Genomic DNA, 17522 nt, shown 5'->3' with positions numbered 1-17522 from the left:
ACCCTTGCATGGTTTGCAGTCAGGTAAACACTTTTCTGGGAATTCTATACATAAAGCTGAGTAGCTGCACTTTGCCACATATTTTGTTTCGTATGTTGTTATACTTTAAGTGCCTTTTCTTTGTATGCATGAAAGCTGCACAGTAGGATGGGGTACGGTAGAACGGCGCTGTAAAACCCAACAATGTTTTAAACAACGGGAGAATAATGGATGTAAGCCCGACAGTAATTAAATCACTACTTACCATATATCAGACATGAAGTTTGTCCGAAGGTTTAAATAAGCGTCCTTTGTAAAACCTGAATGCCCTAAACAGCTTCAGTACCAAATAACGTCATTGACTATGGACTCAGTGAAAATGGCGATTTTAAAGCAGCAATACTATGACCCCACGCCTGTATTCCATTATACATAGTGTGGGGTCCAGATATTGCCGCTTTAAAACCGCCATTTTTACTGTGTCCATAGTCAATGACGTCATTTGGTACTGAAGCTGTTTAGGGCAAACATCATGTCTGATATATGGTAAGTAGTGATTTAATTACTGTCGGCATTACACCTATCGTTATTCTCCCGTTGTTTAAAACGATGTTGGGTTTTACAGCGCCGTGTTAATGAGTACCACCGGCACAGTACATTTTTACCTATACTGTATGTTGGGTGTCATTCTCATTATCTTTTCTTATTCTAAATACCTACAAAGATGTGGAAAACATAGATTGCATACTAATATAACAAATACATTATATATTATTATATATATTGTATATTATTCATAGTTGCTTACTCTCCCAGAATGTACTGGAGAGTCCCGAATTTTTGGGAATTTTCCTGGACTCTTGGGAGAGCAGAGCAAACTCCCACAGCCTGCCCTCTTTGTTGGTGGGGGCAGGGCTAAACACAGCAGCCTGGTCCCACCCCCTGCTGTGATAGGCCGAAATTGGCAACATTTGACAAGGGCAGGGCCTAACGACGCAATCCGCATGGCCACGCCCGCATGACAGAGCACCCTTCCGGATAGCTTTGTGCCAAAGTTGGCAAATATATTATTATAAAATATATATTTGTTTTTAGAGTTTAGGACTCCCGAATTTTAGGGATGCAGTGAATCTTGACATTACATAGTAGGAGGCAGGGCCATGCCCCTCCTGCACCTGCCACCTGACCTCCCCTTAAGGATCTTTTGGAGGGGAGGTAAAAAAGTTGTTGTGTAAGTCTTCCCTAGATATTGTTTACCGCAAGTGAAAACCAATAAATATATATATGCTTTGGCAATTAATATGTAATCCAAAATTATATTCTTCATCTGTAATATATAATTTTAAAACTTTTGATATCTCACTAAGTAGCGGATGCAGAGTTGGACCTATGCCAGTTTGCGTAGAGTAAATAGAGCAAATTTGCAAAGTGCATATTCACAAAGAGAAACAAACATATGAGCAGGACCTGATCAACCAATAAGCTGATCAGGCTGCAGTCTGGGGTGCTGGGTACCAGGGAGGGGGAGCAAGGCACTGCCAGCTTTTAATATATTTTTTTTTACTAGCCCATATACACCGATCAACCACAACATTAAAACCACTGACAAGTGAAGTGGTGATTATCTTGTTACAGTGGCACCTGTCAAGGGGTGGGATATATTAGGCAACAAGTGAACAGTCAGCTCTTGATGTTGATGTATTTGAAGCAGGAAAAACAGACAAGCGTAAGGATCTAAGCGACTTTGACTAGGGACACATTGTCACAGCTAGACGACTGGATCAGAGCATCTCCAAAATGGCAGGTCTTTTGGGATGTTCCTGTTGTGCATTAGTAAGTACCTACTAAAAGTGGTCCACGGAAGGACAACCAGTGAACCGACGACAGGGCCATGGGTGCTCAAAGCTCATTGATGCCTGTGGGGAGCGAAGGCTAACACATCGGGTTCAATCCCACAGAAGAGCTACTGTAGCACAAATTGCTGAAAAAGTTAATGTTGGCTATGATAGAAAGGTGTCAGAACACATAGTACATTGCAGTTTGCTGCGTATAAGGCTATGTAGCTGGTCAGAATGCCCATGCTGCCCCCTGTCCACTGCCTAAAGCGCCTACAATGGGCACGTGAGTGCCTGAACTAGACCATAAGCAATGGAAGAAGGTAGTCTGCTCTGATGAATCACGTTTTTTTTTGCACCATGCGGATGGCTGGGTGCTTGTGCGTCGTTTACCTTGGGAAGAGATGTCACCAGGATAAAATATGGGAAGAAGGCAAGCCGGCTGAGGCAATGTGATTCTTTGGGCAATGTTCTGATGGGAAAACTTGGGTCCTGGCAATTTATGTGGATGTTACTTTGATACGTATCACCTACCTAAACATTGTTGCAGACCCAGTACACCACTTCATGGCAACGATAATCCCTGGTGGCAGTGACCTCTTTCAGCAGGATAATCCGCCTTGCCACACTAAAAAATTTTCAGGAATGGTTTGCGGATTATGACAAAGAGTTCAGGGTGTTGACTTGACCTCCAAATTCCCCAGATTTCAAGCCGATCGAACATCTGTGGGATGTGCTGGTAAAACAAGTCGGAGCCATGGAGACCCCACCTAACATCTTGCAGGATTTAAAGGATCTGCTGCTAACGTCTTGGTGCCAGATATCACAGGGCACCTTCAAAGGTCTTGTGGAGTCTATGCCTCAACAGGTCAGAGCTGTTTTGGCGACACAACGAAGACCTGCACAATATATAAATATATTTTTAATGTTGTAGCTGATCCGTGTATATATTTTTATTAATGTAAGTGGCGGGCACATCAGGTGCTGTCTGGAATCATCGGGCCGACCCTGACAGTTCCGATAGTTACTTTAGCAGACAGGCTGCCTGGCAGTAAATCCATTTGCTGTTAGCTGCCTATCAGTGCGGCTGTGATTCTTAGTCTGGTCTCATGAGATAAGCATTATCTCATGAGACTTCCACACTCATACTGACAGACAGCTAGCAGCTATCAGATTTGCTTTCAAACTTGCTTCCCCAAAGAAGATTTCTGCAGTGCTGGAGCCTAGAGAGGAAGATAGAAGAGCAGGGCCTGAAAATTGCTGCTGGAGAGGAAGGTAAGTGACATGTGCTGGTAAAATGGTCGAGGAGAAAGAGGGGAGGTGATAAAATAGTTGGGAAGCGGATGGCTGGGGGATGTGATAAAATTGTTGGGGCGGATAATGAAATAGCTGAGGAGGTGATGAAATGACTGGTTGGATTGCTAATGGAATGGCTAGGGGTGATGAAATCACTGGTTGGATGAGTGATGAAATGACTGGGTGGATGGATGATGAATTCGCCATGGGGGGGGGGTCATGAATTGACCACTGGAGTTGTGATGAAATGGCTGAGGGGCGTAATGAATTGGCTGTTGATGAAATGGCTGATGGGGTAATGAATTGGCTGAGGGGTAATGAATTGGCTGAGGTTGATGAAATGGCTGATGGGTTAATGAATTGGCTGAGGTTGATGAAATTGTTTGGGGGTGTGATGAAATGGCTCATGGGGGCATGATCTCGGTATTGTGGGGTGTTCATGAGGATACTCTTTGTATTGTGTAGAGGTCACAAGGATGTTCCCTGTGGTCACAGTGGTCACTAAAATGATAAATACTGGTCAGATGGGGCTGGTAGTGTTAGTATATAGTAGATTATAGCTTTTTGTCAACAAATTTTCATATATTTTATTGCCTTTATCTGCCTGTGCAATGGGGTAGTTTTATCTGGCCATAATGGAGTGTTGTTTTTGAAGTAAAGAGCCTAATCATTTAGAATTTGTTAATGTTTTGCATTATAATACAATTTGTGCATATTTTCAAAACCGGACCCCAGCTATTCAGAAGCTAATTAGAAGACAACAAAACGAAGAGAACAACAGGGAGTCAAAGCTGCAAGAACGAGTAAGGGAGAAGGGCACAATCTGTCTAAATTTGAATGCTGGAGAATACTCCTGAATATTCATATTCAGAAGTTTTCTTATACGCCTATACATTGGTAGGGGGGGAGACAGCAATTGGTGTGTTACCCTTGAGCGGCCAGAACCCTTGATCAGAGCCTGCATATGCGCCAATGCAGAGTTGCTCACAATTGACAATTATGCCTCCTTACGACTGGAGAGGCGGAATGGGGGAGGGAAGGGACATGCAACCATTGCCCAAGTACAGTAAGGGCGTGTTCACCCAAATGTGGTCAGATGCAGCCCTGTAGGGAAATGCAGTGCCTGCTGGCACTTGTAGTGCACCAGCAAAAAAACACTGATTTAACTATTACCTCACCACCCACTGCCACAGGGGTGTTTGGGAACAGCCCTGCTGCTTTCAACACATGGCTGTTTTCTTTTAGTATGGGGGGGAGGTCCACATTTTTTTTTGGGGCCCTTGCCTGCTCAGCATGGAGAAATTCAGCCCCAAGCTGAGCAGGCTAAGGCTAGTTGATGCTGCGGGCTGTCATAGCCTAGTGTTGGTCGCGGCCTTTTGCTTGTCCCAGATTTTGCTACCACTCTAGGCCTAGTCACAGTTTTTTTTCACACTAAATTTTTTTTTTTTTTAAAAACCAAAACTTCATTATCATTATGATGATGATGGCTGACACATTAACAGTATTGTAATGCATTTAATAGTGTATCATCATGTATTACTCATACACACATATTTATGCTCATATGCTGAATCATATGGCTCCTAAGATCATGAGACTCATCATAAAGGTCTACATATGATTTTTTTTTTGCATGCAAATGTTTAAAAGCACAAATTACACCCATTTTGCAGCCAACTGCATCAGGTCCTTTTGGTCTCTTTGTTAAAATTGTCTTGAGAAATAGATCCAATAGTAAGATGTCATTTCTGTATAATTTTATATTGAGGGTTAATTTGTGTGATAAATAGTGGTTTCTGTACGTCTTTTTTTCTGTTTTATTTTCACTCACTATTACTTTCCAGCAAAGACTAACTTTATTATTATTGTCGATAATCAATTGTTTCGGATATCTTTTTTCTAAAAAGTGACCTTTTAGAAAATCAAATTGTTCCATGAACATTTTGCCATCCTTACAATTTCTCTTCAACCACAAAAATTGACTAAAGGGGATATTCATTAAACTACACTTCAGATGACCGTGGTAGGAGTGATGCCTTGAAACAAGTATTCTCAAGAGTTGGTCTCCCTTGCGAAGCTCTTTCAGATCAGTGACATCAATTTATATCCCAAGTAATACAGTGTTTGTGGCAACAGTGTGGAGTTAAGAGCAAAATATAATTGGTTATGCAAAATATTGCTTATGTGATGAAACTTTAAAGATTATGTTACATATGTTTGCGGAGTCTGAAGAGCATGACTGGGAAGAATATTATACCTTTTTTTGCCCCTATTTGCATGCCAGGAGGTATCACAAGTGTCAACAGCGCTTTTCCCCTTTGAACTAATTTATGGGAGATGAGTACACGGCTCATTAGATTTATTAAGAGAACATAGGGTAGGAAATCTACAATATTCTGACATTCCTGTGATAGTATCATATGTACTAACATATATGATTTAGCAAGTGATGGTATTGTTTAGGGAGCTTCTACTAAACTAAAACGCAGACATGATACAATGACTAGATAGAGAATAGGCCGAAGAAGACCCCTGAAGATTCCCCTCCTCCACAAAGTCTTTTTCCTCGTCACTGGCAGCCTTACGCTGATGGCGATTGTAGGATGTTCAGTGCACATGTGTGGTTAACGTTCGCTGTATGCACATAGCACTTTGATTTCCCCTGTGCGTGCTAGTCCATTTTCATCCACTGTCTGTGCCTCTCGGCCCTTCCCCTGTGTGTGGCAGCCTCTGCCCTTCCTGTCTGCACCAGCTTCTCTCCCTTTTGCTTGTCTGTGCCAGTCTCTCTGCCCTTCCCCTGTCTGCACTAGCCTCTCTGCCTTTCTCCGGTATGTGCAAGCCTTATTGCCCTTCTCTTGCCTGTGCCAGCTCCTCTGCCCTTCCCTTGTCTGCGCCAGCCTCTGCCCTTCCACTCTCTGTTCCAGCTTCTTTGATTTTCCCCTGTGTGTGCCAGTCTCTCTCTGTCTCTTCTCTGTGTGCCTCTGTACCGCTCTTTGTGTCAGGGCCGTCTTTCCCATTGGGCACAATGGGCAGGATATATAGGGGCCCCGGTGCACTGCTGTGCCCGGGGGCCCAAGATGTTCTTAAGAGGGCCCTGCTTTGTGTGCCTGTATCTAATTTTGTATGTGTACTTCTGTCTCCCCATCTGTCTCTTTTTGTCTCCCCTTTGTGCAGGTCTTGGTCTCTGTATTGTGGGTGTCTGTCCTTTTTTTGTAGGCCCCTTTGTGTGTCTGTTTGCCCCTCTTATCATATCTATCCCCCCACCATCTACCATTTGCCGCCACCATCCACTTTTCCCCTGTGCCCCTCACAACTCACTTTTCCTCTTGCTCTGCACCTTCTCCCACCTCCCCCTTCATCTTACACTTCTCCCTCTTCACCACTTGTCTCCCTCTTCTACCTCTGCTAAAATTTACGATGGAATCTTGGTGGTTGCCGATTAGAAGTGGTGTGGATAAACAGAGTCACAGCCGTGTCCAGTGCCACATAACTAAACCTGAGGATGGGAGGTAAGCACAATCTTCTGATTTTAATCATTTTCTTTAAATACTACACTATGGTGCAAGCCATGTCCTCCATAGGCTGACCACGCGCCCTCTCTGGGGGTTGGTCATGCCCCATCAGCAGCAGCACATGCTGCTGGAAAAAGCCTGGTAAAAGTCGATTTAGCGAAACGCGCGTTGGCGTCTTGCTCTTTATGCCTCTGATTTTGCTTATTTAACATTCCTCATCAATTACTGTGATCAACAATCTCCATATTAATTCAGAAATACTAGTGTGCCCAAATTGACAGTATTAGTTTACTAGTAGGAAGTCAGTAATTCCGCCCCTTCATCTACAAGGACATAGAGAGCCGTCAATAGCTAAACAGCAATTTTTCTGTTCATTAGGGAAATAGAACGGATAGACATATCCCCTAAAATATTATGTGACTAATAGAGAATGGAGGATCTTATTCATGTTTAAAATTATAACTGATTAATGCTTTGGATATAGGAAGGCTATAGCTCATCAGTACCAAATGGAGATATATTTTCTGTCATTAGTGGCACACACAAATATATTGTGGCTGATTCACATTTATTACCATAAATTGTTCGATTCAGATCAAGAGAGGGTGTGATTGAGAGACAGAAAGGAACACTTAGCAATTTTATTTCACCTTTATTTCACTCCAATCACTTGTTTTGCACAATATTTCACTGTTTTTAAGTTATAATATAATTTTAGCATTCTTATAATAAAAGTAACATTTTAATACACAGAAAGGGAACCTTCATGCAATATTGATAATTATAACATTGGGACTGTATGTGTGCCTTTTAAAGCCAGCATTTGTGTCTTCTTGCTTGATTACTTTTATACTTGTTAGACATTGTTACACATTGTCGTTTATTGTTATCACACATAGACTTGCTATTGGGTGTCAGGGGTTACCAGCCATCAGGGTCTATTCTTTTGCAAACATTACATCATGACAGCTGTTTGTAACCATCAACCATAGCCAGCATAGCACTGTCCACCATCTTTCTGGAGCCAAGAATTGGTACTGTATCTGTAATAATTAACTGACTGGAGCTAGGAGTCAGGAGCTAACAAAGTGTCTGAGTCCATGAATATGTATTTACATCAACAACTACAAATTTTATCCTGCTACTCTATGTATCAAATGTACCCGCCTCATTTTGTGTAAGCTCGTTTTGACATCTTTGGGCCATCTTTACCTTCTGTTTCATGTCATTGTATATAATTTGTTTGATCACCGTCAAGTGTAGTCCCTGCTTCTCATAAGTTGTGCATGGACAGCTGCCTGCCTCCCCTGTTCAGGGCCCATACGATTGCTCGGCAACCAGTCGTACTTCTTCCTGCCGGGCTGCTGACTGCTCTGCACATGGAGAGTACCCCAGTTTCCCTATTTAAAGGAGGCTCTGGCACCATTAGGGTGGCAGAGTATTTTGTCTATCCTTTGCTCCAGCTTTGCCCCTGTTCCTGTGACCTATGCCAGTATCTGTTCCTTGCATCCGTGTTCTCTCTGGTTCCTGACTCAGCTTGAACTCCTGACTACGCTCCTGGATTAAGTTTTGGTTCTTCACTCATCCTCCTGGCTTCTCAGACCAATCTTTGATCACGTTTGCGTGCCTCGTATCCAAGCTGGCTTGAACTTGGACCTTCTGACCATTTCCGTTCAACAATTACTTCACTGGTAACTGACTCAGAGAACTGCGACCAGCTCATCCGTTTGCTGCAAAGTCCATACCTCCTTGCTGGGGTTCCTGGCGAAAACCAGGGGCGCATTAGACTCCGCGCTTCCTAGCTCAGTAGTGCTAATCCTGGCAAGTAGACATCTCACATCCATATTCAATGCAATCATAATCTCAATATACAGAGCTGCATAATATACTAGTGCTTTATGAATAAAAGATAACAGTAGTAATACTAGTAGTAATAATAAAGGAGGTATATTATTATAGGGAATATTCAGTGACAACTATCTGTTGTGCTTCAGCTGACAAACAAAAGTAACCCAATTTATCTGCTCTACTGTCACAATCTGTTTATGAACAGACTATAATACACATACTAAAACAGTATCAGTGAATGGAATGAGGTGCCTTATAACATTTTCTCTCTTATTTAGCAGCTACCCAGGACAGACAATATGGGGGGTATTCAATTGTTCCTCCGGGCGCCGCCGGAACGAGCGCGTTAAAACTATTACCGTTTATACGGTAATTACTCGCTCAATTTCAGCTCGCCGCTCCCTTAGCAGCGAGCTGAAATTGAGCGAGTAAATTACCGTATGAACGGTAATTACGCGCAATATTACCGTATAAACGGTAATAGTTTTAACGCTCTCATTCCGGTGGCGCCCGGAGGAACAATTGAATACCCCCCTATGAGTCACTCTCAAGTGAATATGACTGATTATCCACCCATATATACTGACCGGCCACAACATTAAAACCACCTGCCTAATATTGTGTAGGTCCCTCTCAACCTGCTAAAACAGCTCTGAAACGTCGAGGCATGGATGCCACAAGACGTCTAAAAGTGTCCTGTGGTATCTAGCACCAAAACATTAGCAGCAGATCCTTTAAGTCCTGTAAGTTGCGAGGTGGGGCCTCCGTGGCTCGGACTTGTTTTTCCAGCACATCCCACAGATGCTCAATCAGATTGAGATCAGGGGAATTTGGCCAAATCAACACGTTGAACTCTTTGTCATGATCCTCAAACTATTCCTGAACAATTATGCAATGCGGCAGGGCACATTATTCTGCTGATGAGGCCACTGCCATCAGGGAATACTGTTGTCATAAAGGGGTGTACTTGGTCTGCAACAATGTTTAGGTAAGTGGTGTGTGTCAAAGTAGGATCCACATGAATGCCAGGACCCAAAGATTCCCATCAGAAAGAACATTGCACAGAGCATCACGCTGCCTCCGTCGGCTTGTCTTTTTCCCGTAGTGCATCGTGGTGTCATCTCATCCCTAGGTAAACAATGCATATGCACTCAGCCTGCCCATATGATGTAACAGAAAATGTGATTTATAAGACGGGGCCACCTTCTTCCATTGTCCCATGGTTGAGTTCTGGTTCTCACATGCCCATTATAGATGCTTTCGGTAGTGGGGAGGGGTTAGTGGGCATTCTAACTGGTCTGCAGCTACGCAGCATGCTGCGATGCACTGTGTTTTCTGTCACCTCTCTATCATAGCCAGCCACCCCATTGTCAAATTTGGTCTGATCTTTAAGCTTGCCAATTTTTCTTGCTTTCAGTACATCAAAATCAAGAGCTGAGTTTTCACTTGCTGCTAATATATCCCACCCCTTTGCAGGTGCTATTGTAACAAGACAATCAATGTTCATCAATAGCATTTGTTTCTCATGTCAATGGTTTTAATGCTGTGGCATTATATAATATATATATATATATATATATATATATATATATATATATATATACACATACACATACACACACATACACACATACTATATGGACAAAGGTATTCGGACGCTTGACCATTACACCAGCAGGGACTATATTTGTATCAATACATATACTTTAATATGGCGTTGGTCCCCCTTTTGCAGCAATAACAGCTTTCACTCTTCTTGAAAGCCCTTCAACAAGATGTTGGAGCGTTTCTGTGGGAATTTGTGCCCATTCATTATATAGAGCATTTATGAGGTCAGGCACTGATGTTGGATGAGAAGGCCTGGTTTGCAATCTCTGTTCCAGTTCATCCCAAAGGTGTTCGATGAGGTTGAGGTGAAGGCTCTGTGCAGACCAGTCAAGTTCTTCCACACCAAACACATCAAACTATGTCTTTGTGGTCCTTGCTTTGTGCACTGGGACACAGTAATTTTGGAATAGAAAAGTACCTTTCCCAAACTGTTGCCGCAAAGTTGGAAGCATAGCATTGTCCAAAATGAATTAGTATGCTGAAGCATTAAGATTGCTCTTCACTGGAGATAAGGGGCCTACACCAAAGCCTGAAAAACAGCCTTATACCATTATCCATCCCCCACCAAACTTCACAATTGGCATAATGCAGTCAGACAGATAATGTTCTCCCAGCATCTGCCAAACTCAGACTCGCTCATCTGACTGCCAAACAGAGAAGTGTGATTCATGACTCCACAGAACACGTTTCCACTGCTCCACAGCCCAGTGGCTGTGAGTGTGGCCAGGTCCTCAGTACCCGTCGGGCCATCTTGGATATTGAGCTCCGGTGCCGGGAGGTTAATACCCAGCACCGGAGGGGTTAAATCACCGGCGGCAGGCGCCGCTGAACTGTATGTCTGTTTGAATATTGTAATAAAATAAAAAAATGTGTTTTGAAATGTGAGCTGCTGCGCTGGGAAGGTAGTATCCAGTGCTGTAGCATATAAAGGGTTAAACCCTGCCAGGGCATGTATAAATGTGAAGTGGTCTAATGTTTCAAAATTAAATGTATTTTACTTAACTGTTTAGTGTGTAGGTGCTGCAGCGCTGGTAGTTAACCAGCGTGCAGAGGGGTTAAATCCCGGTGCTAGGCCCCCGGAGTATAACTATGTATATTAACTGTAAATGTGTATTTAAATTAAGTGTATATATGTACAATAAAAAATAAGAACTTACCCTATGCTGGGACTGCAGAGGCAGCCCTGGATCCTCTTCACCCTCCGGCAGCCAGCTTCACTGGCTACCAGAGGGGCTTAGCAATCAGCCTCCTGAAATCCAATGGGTCCAAGAGGTGCAGCGCCTCCTGTGGGTCACAGGAAGCTAAGTCCCTAGCTGGAGCTGAAAAAACTTTAGCCCCTGCTAGTGACAGGCAGGAGCTGTTCCCCTGGGACCTGGTCTCTCCCTCTCTGGTACTATTTTCGGCCAGGAGGGAGAGCCAGACCCTGGAGCAGAGTCCCTGGAAGTAACTTTGGGCAGGAGATTTAAAAGATAAATCTCTCGCCCCTGTTATGAGCGTTTTGTCGCTATCCAATAACGATTGTCGAATCTCGATTTGTGTTTCCAACGCACAAAGATTTATTCTCAAAAAGTAGCAGTGTATATATCTTAGCAAAATAATAGCAAGTACAGCTGTTACTTATTGCAGGCGCTCTGGATCCAGTGAACAGTCATTCAGTCCTGAAGTCTGTGGTCTAGGTGACTGAGCTCTGGATGAGGAGCTGCTGCTTAAATGCAAACAGAGATACAGTAAAACAATGCAATGGTGTGGCTTGCTTCTATTGGTCCAGGCATCAGGAGGGTCCAGGGGGTTGTAGTTCATAGGCTAGTTTAAGCTCAGGAATCCAAAGGAGGGGGTCATCTCTCCAGGGGATGAGCTCTGATCTCCCCGCCAAGATTTCTAATCATAATAGTCCATAATTCCTTAACATCAATAACTTGCGTATGCACTTTGCAATCCCTTCGCAGAGTGAACCGGACAGTCGCAAATGTGAAGGGTATTAGTATGATACCACACATGATATGATTCCTTCAACGTGTACCATATGTTTTACTGATATGCATATAACTTCTAATATTACATATAAATACTACTATATTTCGACATAAATTAATGTGTACTATTTTACAAGTGTGCGTGTTTGTGCGAATGTATGTAAAAGACTAAATACTGTTGTTGCCATGTGTGGCAGCTGTGTACGCCCTTCCACGCCGTAGCGTGCCCTTTCACGCCGTAGCGTACCGTACGCATCTTTTCAAACAAAGACAACCAAGTTTGCTCGATTTTAATTGAAATGACTTTATCCAATATGCTGACTTCGACACCCCAGAGAGACAGGCACCAGGGGAGGAGAGTGGGCTGAGCCTCCCTCTCCTCCTTTCCCCTTTCTCTTTTCTGATTTCTCCCCTCTTTTTCTCTTTTCATACCATTAATAATATGCTGTTTACATTTCTCAGAAACTACACTATATTTCTGCTTTGCCTCTTTCCTTCATTCTGTTTTCTGTAAAATTGAATAAAATATCTTTAAAAAAAAAGTATTCTTGTTTCTTCTGACTTCTTGATCACTGGTACCTTCAACCAGTGTGAACTCTCTTTGTTAGGACTACTGGAGCTAAATAAGCATCACTTGCTTCAAAGACCTGCTTGACAACTACTTCCATGCTGAAATTCCTGTGACCTACAGATTAGACCCAACTTTAATCCATTCCCGGCTATTCTGAGGTTTGGACCCAGCTGTTCGGTACCACCACTCATCCCACTACCCAGCAGCTCTGGCCAGTGTGATAGGCTAGGGGGGATTCATCCACAGCAACTCTGATCCATAGTAAGAGGTCAGGGGTACCAGCCCAGGAACACCAGCAACAAGGTACATTAGCAGCGACAGTTATCCAGAAGGAACTCGGTTCTGGATGCTGTTAAGGAGTCCAGTAGTGGCAGCAGCTTAAGCCCCTCCTACTGCGATTAAAGGGCGCATTTGGGAACAGTAGCAAAGTAAGCCCAGCCGGTTCCCAGCAACAATAGACAGTCCATTATCATCATCATCATTTATTTATATAGCGCCACTGATTCCGCAGCACTGTACAGAGAACTCATTCACATCAGTCCCTGCCCGATTGGAGCTTACAGACTAAATTCCTAACATATATACACAGACAGACAGAGAGAGACTAGGGTCAATTTTGATAGCAGCCAATTAACCTACTAGTATGTTTTTGGAGTGTGGGAGGAAACCGGAGCACACGGAGGAAACCCACGCAAACACGGGGAGAACATACAAACTCCACACAGATAAGGCCATGGTCGGGAATTGAACTCATGACCCCAGCGCTGTGAGGCAGAAGTGCTAACCACTAGGCCACCGTCACCATCCTGTCACAGTGTGCTTTACACTACTCCATCCGATGCTTGGCATTGGTCTTGGTGATGTGAGGCTTGCATGCAGCTGCTCGGCCATGGAAACTTTCCATTAAACTCAGTTTTTATGTTTACATTAATGCCAGTGAAAGCTCGGTTTTCTTCAGCCATGGAATTAATAGAGCGTTGGTGAGTTGTATGCACCATGTGCCTTAGCAGTTGTTGACCCTGCTCTGTGATTTTATGTGGTGTTCCGCTTCATGGCTGAGTTGCTGTTGTTCCTAAACACTTCCACTTTCTAATATCACTTACAGTTGATCATGGAATATCCAGCAGGAATGAAATTTCACGTTTTACCTCTTTTCTCACAAACGGTGGACTATAAAAACAAATACTTTTTGTAGTCCTCTGGTTCCCCATATTTGTCAGTCTTATTTAAACTTGTATATATTCTAAGACTAAATACTGTTGTTGCCATGTGTGGCAGCTGTGTACGCCCTTCCACGCCGTAGCGTGCCCTTTCACGCCGTAGCGTACCGTACGCATCTTTTCAAACAAAGACAACCAAGTTTGCTCGATTTTAATTGAAATGACTTTATCCAATATGCTGACTTCGACAGCTCCACCCTTTGATAGCATAATAAACTATCACCTAATCACCGTTTCAAGTTCAGGGTTATACAACACTTCTTCACATACCATGATCGCGGTGTCTTGCACTACCCTTTCTTTCTCGTTCTCAGTGTTTCTCCTAGAAGACTGTTTCCAGAAACTTCAACACAGTAGGAACACATTTGACACATAACCCAATTGCTAAGATGACACCCAGTATAAGGAGAAGGAGCTTACCTACACTAGCAACCATTTCCTGTACCCACTCCCCCAGACCAGAGAACCATTTCACAGGGTTCAACCATGAGAACCAACCTGCCACCTTTTCCCCGACATCATATAACGAAGAATTATGGTTCCTTCGAAATTCCCATTTCAGTTGCAGAATTTCTTCCATCTTCCGGTCTATAACCTCCTTTGGGTCATCCATATTATTGGTGATGTACGTGCAACATTTTACACCGAACTGGGTGGCCAGTGTCACACAGTACCCACCAGTAATAGAGGTGAGATAATTTAGTACCAGTCTATGTTGCACCAACTCCTTCTTGTACGCTTGTGGCTCCCTTCCAGTATACCTGAAAGTGTCATCATACATCTCGGTGATATTATCTATTAATTTAGCTAGGTCTTGAATATATTTAAAGTTTAACGTTCCCCGAGCGGTCCTGGTGAGATCTAGAGCAACCATAACTTGAAACCCAGCGGTTTCACTAATCAATTTTGTAGCTATGGGCTCCTCACCAGGAATCATATTTCTCTTGCCACGGTGTTCATACTGTGTGTTTATGTATGGTGGTGATGTAGTCTTGTGAATACCAACCATTTCTTCATGAGTAATAGTTATGATTTCAGGAACCAGTTTAGCTAAGAAACACAAGCCCTTGGAACTCGGAGTCACCCAGGAATAAGCTTTCCTCCCACAAACAAAGTACACATCATCAGGGAGAACATAAGGAACAGTATGTCCATTAATTATATCACACAGAGTTTTGATAAAACTACCCATGCCTAGTGTCTCCATTTGCTCAAGACACGTGTCAGCATGGATGACATTTTTACAATTATCTATAGAGACTTTTCCAATGGATACTTTCTTATGTTTGGTTACACGCCCTAATTTGTGACTTCCATCAACATTCCTGCTTATTGGTGGCCTCAGTCTCCCTCCAAAATGAGCCTGGCGAGCCATTGTCTGATCTGATAGGTCAGCTTCCCAATTCTCCAGACGCTTTGCATGAGAGATATTTAGACACAGCAAAGATCTGTCTACAGAGTATTGTCGAAGTGTTAGACTAGGGGACCTAGTGTTATTGTACCTCCCCTGTATGGGCCTCCCACCCCTCAATTCGAGTACTTCGGAGATGTTTAATGGGAATGGCACTAGTCCTATGTTATGCTGCCCCTGCGGCACATGAGAGCACACCCAGCACTCGGTTTGGTTTAGCACCTTACCCACCAGGGAGTGATAATCCTCCAAAGGATGCCTGCCCACATTCAGATTACCGGTCGACTGACATCGCTGGATGCATCTCTCTTCAACTAGGGAATCACAGAACTTGCAGATACAATACTCATCAGACAATAACCCCTCACACTGCCTCCGAGTTCCCGAGCTAGCAGACCTTTTCATAACCCCTGGACCAAGCTTGATGATGGACTGCTCTGGGTATTCTATCATCATCATCATCATCATCATCATCAGTTATTTATATAGCACCAACATATTCCGTAGCGCTTTACAATTGGGGACAAACGTAATAAACTAATAAACAAACTGGGTAAAACAGACAAAGAGGTGAGAAGGCCCTGCTCGCAAGCTTACAATCTATGGACTTTTCAATCAATTCTATTAACTTTTCCTCAACCTCCATTTCATCCGTATCACTGCCAGAACCTTCCTCTATCCTCCATCCTCCTTCACAAAAATAGAATGTCCTAGAAAAAGTAAAAACAAGGAAAATCCTGGAACAAAAGAAAAACAAAAACCGCCACTCTATAGCTGGAAAGATAGTTCTGATGCAACGTCTCTGGCTCAGGTGTCTTGGCTGCAGGCTTTAGGTCTCCCGGAAGAGATTTACGAGTGACAGATCGGTGTCGCCGGTCTCAGTTTTATCTCGCACTTTCTCTGGGTTATTGACTCTCCTGTAGTGGGTGGAATGGACCCAAGTGTCTCTCTTTGCAACCTTCAGTGATGTAGTACTGGTCAGCAGCACTTGGTATGGGCCTTCCCAACGGTCTGTTAAACAACCTGAACGTAAGAAATTACAGATCATAACATAGTCCCCAGGTTCAACATCATGACAATTCGTTTCTGGCATACCAGGTGACAGCATTTTGAGTTTTTGTTGTTGTTGTTTCAGCTGTCTGCTCATTTTTATAAGATATTGCACAGTCACTTCATTATTACACTTTAAGTCGTCTTGCGGACTCACAATCAAATGAGGTTGTCGTCCGAACAGTATCTCAAAGAGGGACAGATTAAGAGGAGGTCTAGAAGTGGTTCGAATGCTATCGACATATGGCTCGGTCGAAACAGTCATAGGTTGCCCTGCTGCCCATTTAGCAGCTTCGTCTGCCCTGTTGTTGCCCAATGACACTGGGTCTTCTTCAAAGGTATGGGCTTTGCACTTTATGACGGCTACTGTTCTGGGTAACTGTGCTGCTGTCGTAAAGTTTCTAAGACGCCAAAGGGCCCCAAAACCGTGCACTACCCCGAAGGCGTACCTAGAGTCAGTATATATATTGGCTGATTTACCCTCTGCCAACTCACACGCTTTACTTAATGCTACTAGTTCCGCCACTTGGGCTGAGTGAGGTGGGCCAAGGGGTTCAGCTTCTACCACACCCTGATCGTCTACCACAGCGTAACCAGTACATAGTTCTCCCGTCTCTGTCTGTCTATGACAACTCCCGTCTGTATAAAACGTAAAATCTACATTTTCTAAGGGGATGTCCCGTATGTCGGGCCTTGCAGTAAAGGTCTGGTTCAGGTGTTCCATACAATCATGCGTGTCAGTACTCATCATCAACCAGGGTCTCCTCACCTACCACCCTTTGTGTCTCTAGAGACACATATGGAAGGTATGTAGCTGGATTTAAGGTGCTACATCGTTTGATGGTGATGTTTGAGGGTGCCATCAGGGCTAGTTCCCACTTTGTGAATGTAGCTGAAGAAACATGTCTGGTTTGGGCTGAATTTAACAGAGCTGATACAGCATGGGGTGTATAGACAGTTGAATTATGTCCTAATACTACGTCTTCGCTTTTACTTACCAGAAGAGCAGTTGCTGCTACACTTCTGAGACATGTTGGGAGTGATCTTGCCACAGTGTCCAATTGTGCACTGTAGTATGCTACCGGTCTGCTAGCGTCACCATGTTTCTGTGTGAGGACACCTGCTGCACAACCATCAGCTTCCGTACAGTATAGCTCAAAAGGCTTTTCATAATCAGGTATTCCCAATGCAGGTGCTCTAGTCAGACTATCTTTTAGAT

This window comes from Mixophyes fleayi, chromosome 4 (genome assembly GCF_038048845.1).
Source record: "Mixophyes fleayi isolate aMixFle1 chromosome 4, aMixFle1.hap1, whole genome shotgun sequence".
Taxonomy (NCBI): Eukaryota; Metazoa; Chordata; class Amphibia; order Anura; family Limnodynastidae; genus Mixophyes; species Mixophyes fleayi.
The sequence above is the reverse complement of the archived record's forward strand: the minus strand, read 5'-3'. Positions refer to the sequence as shown.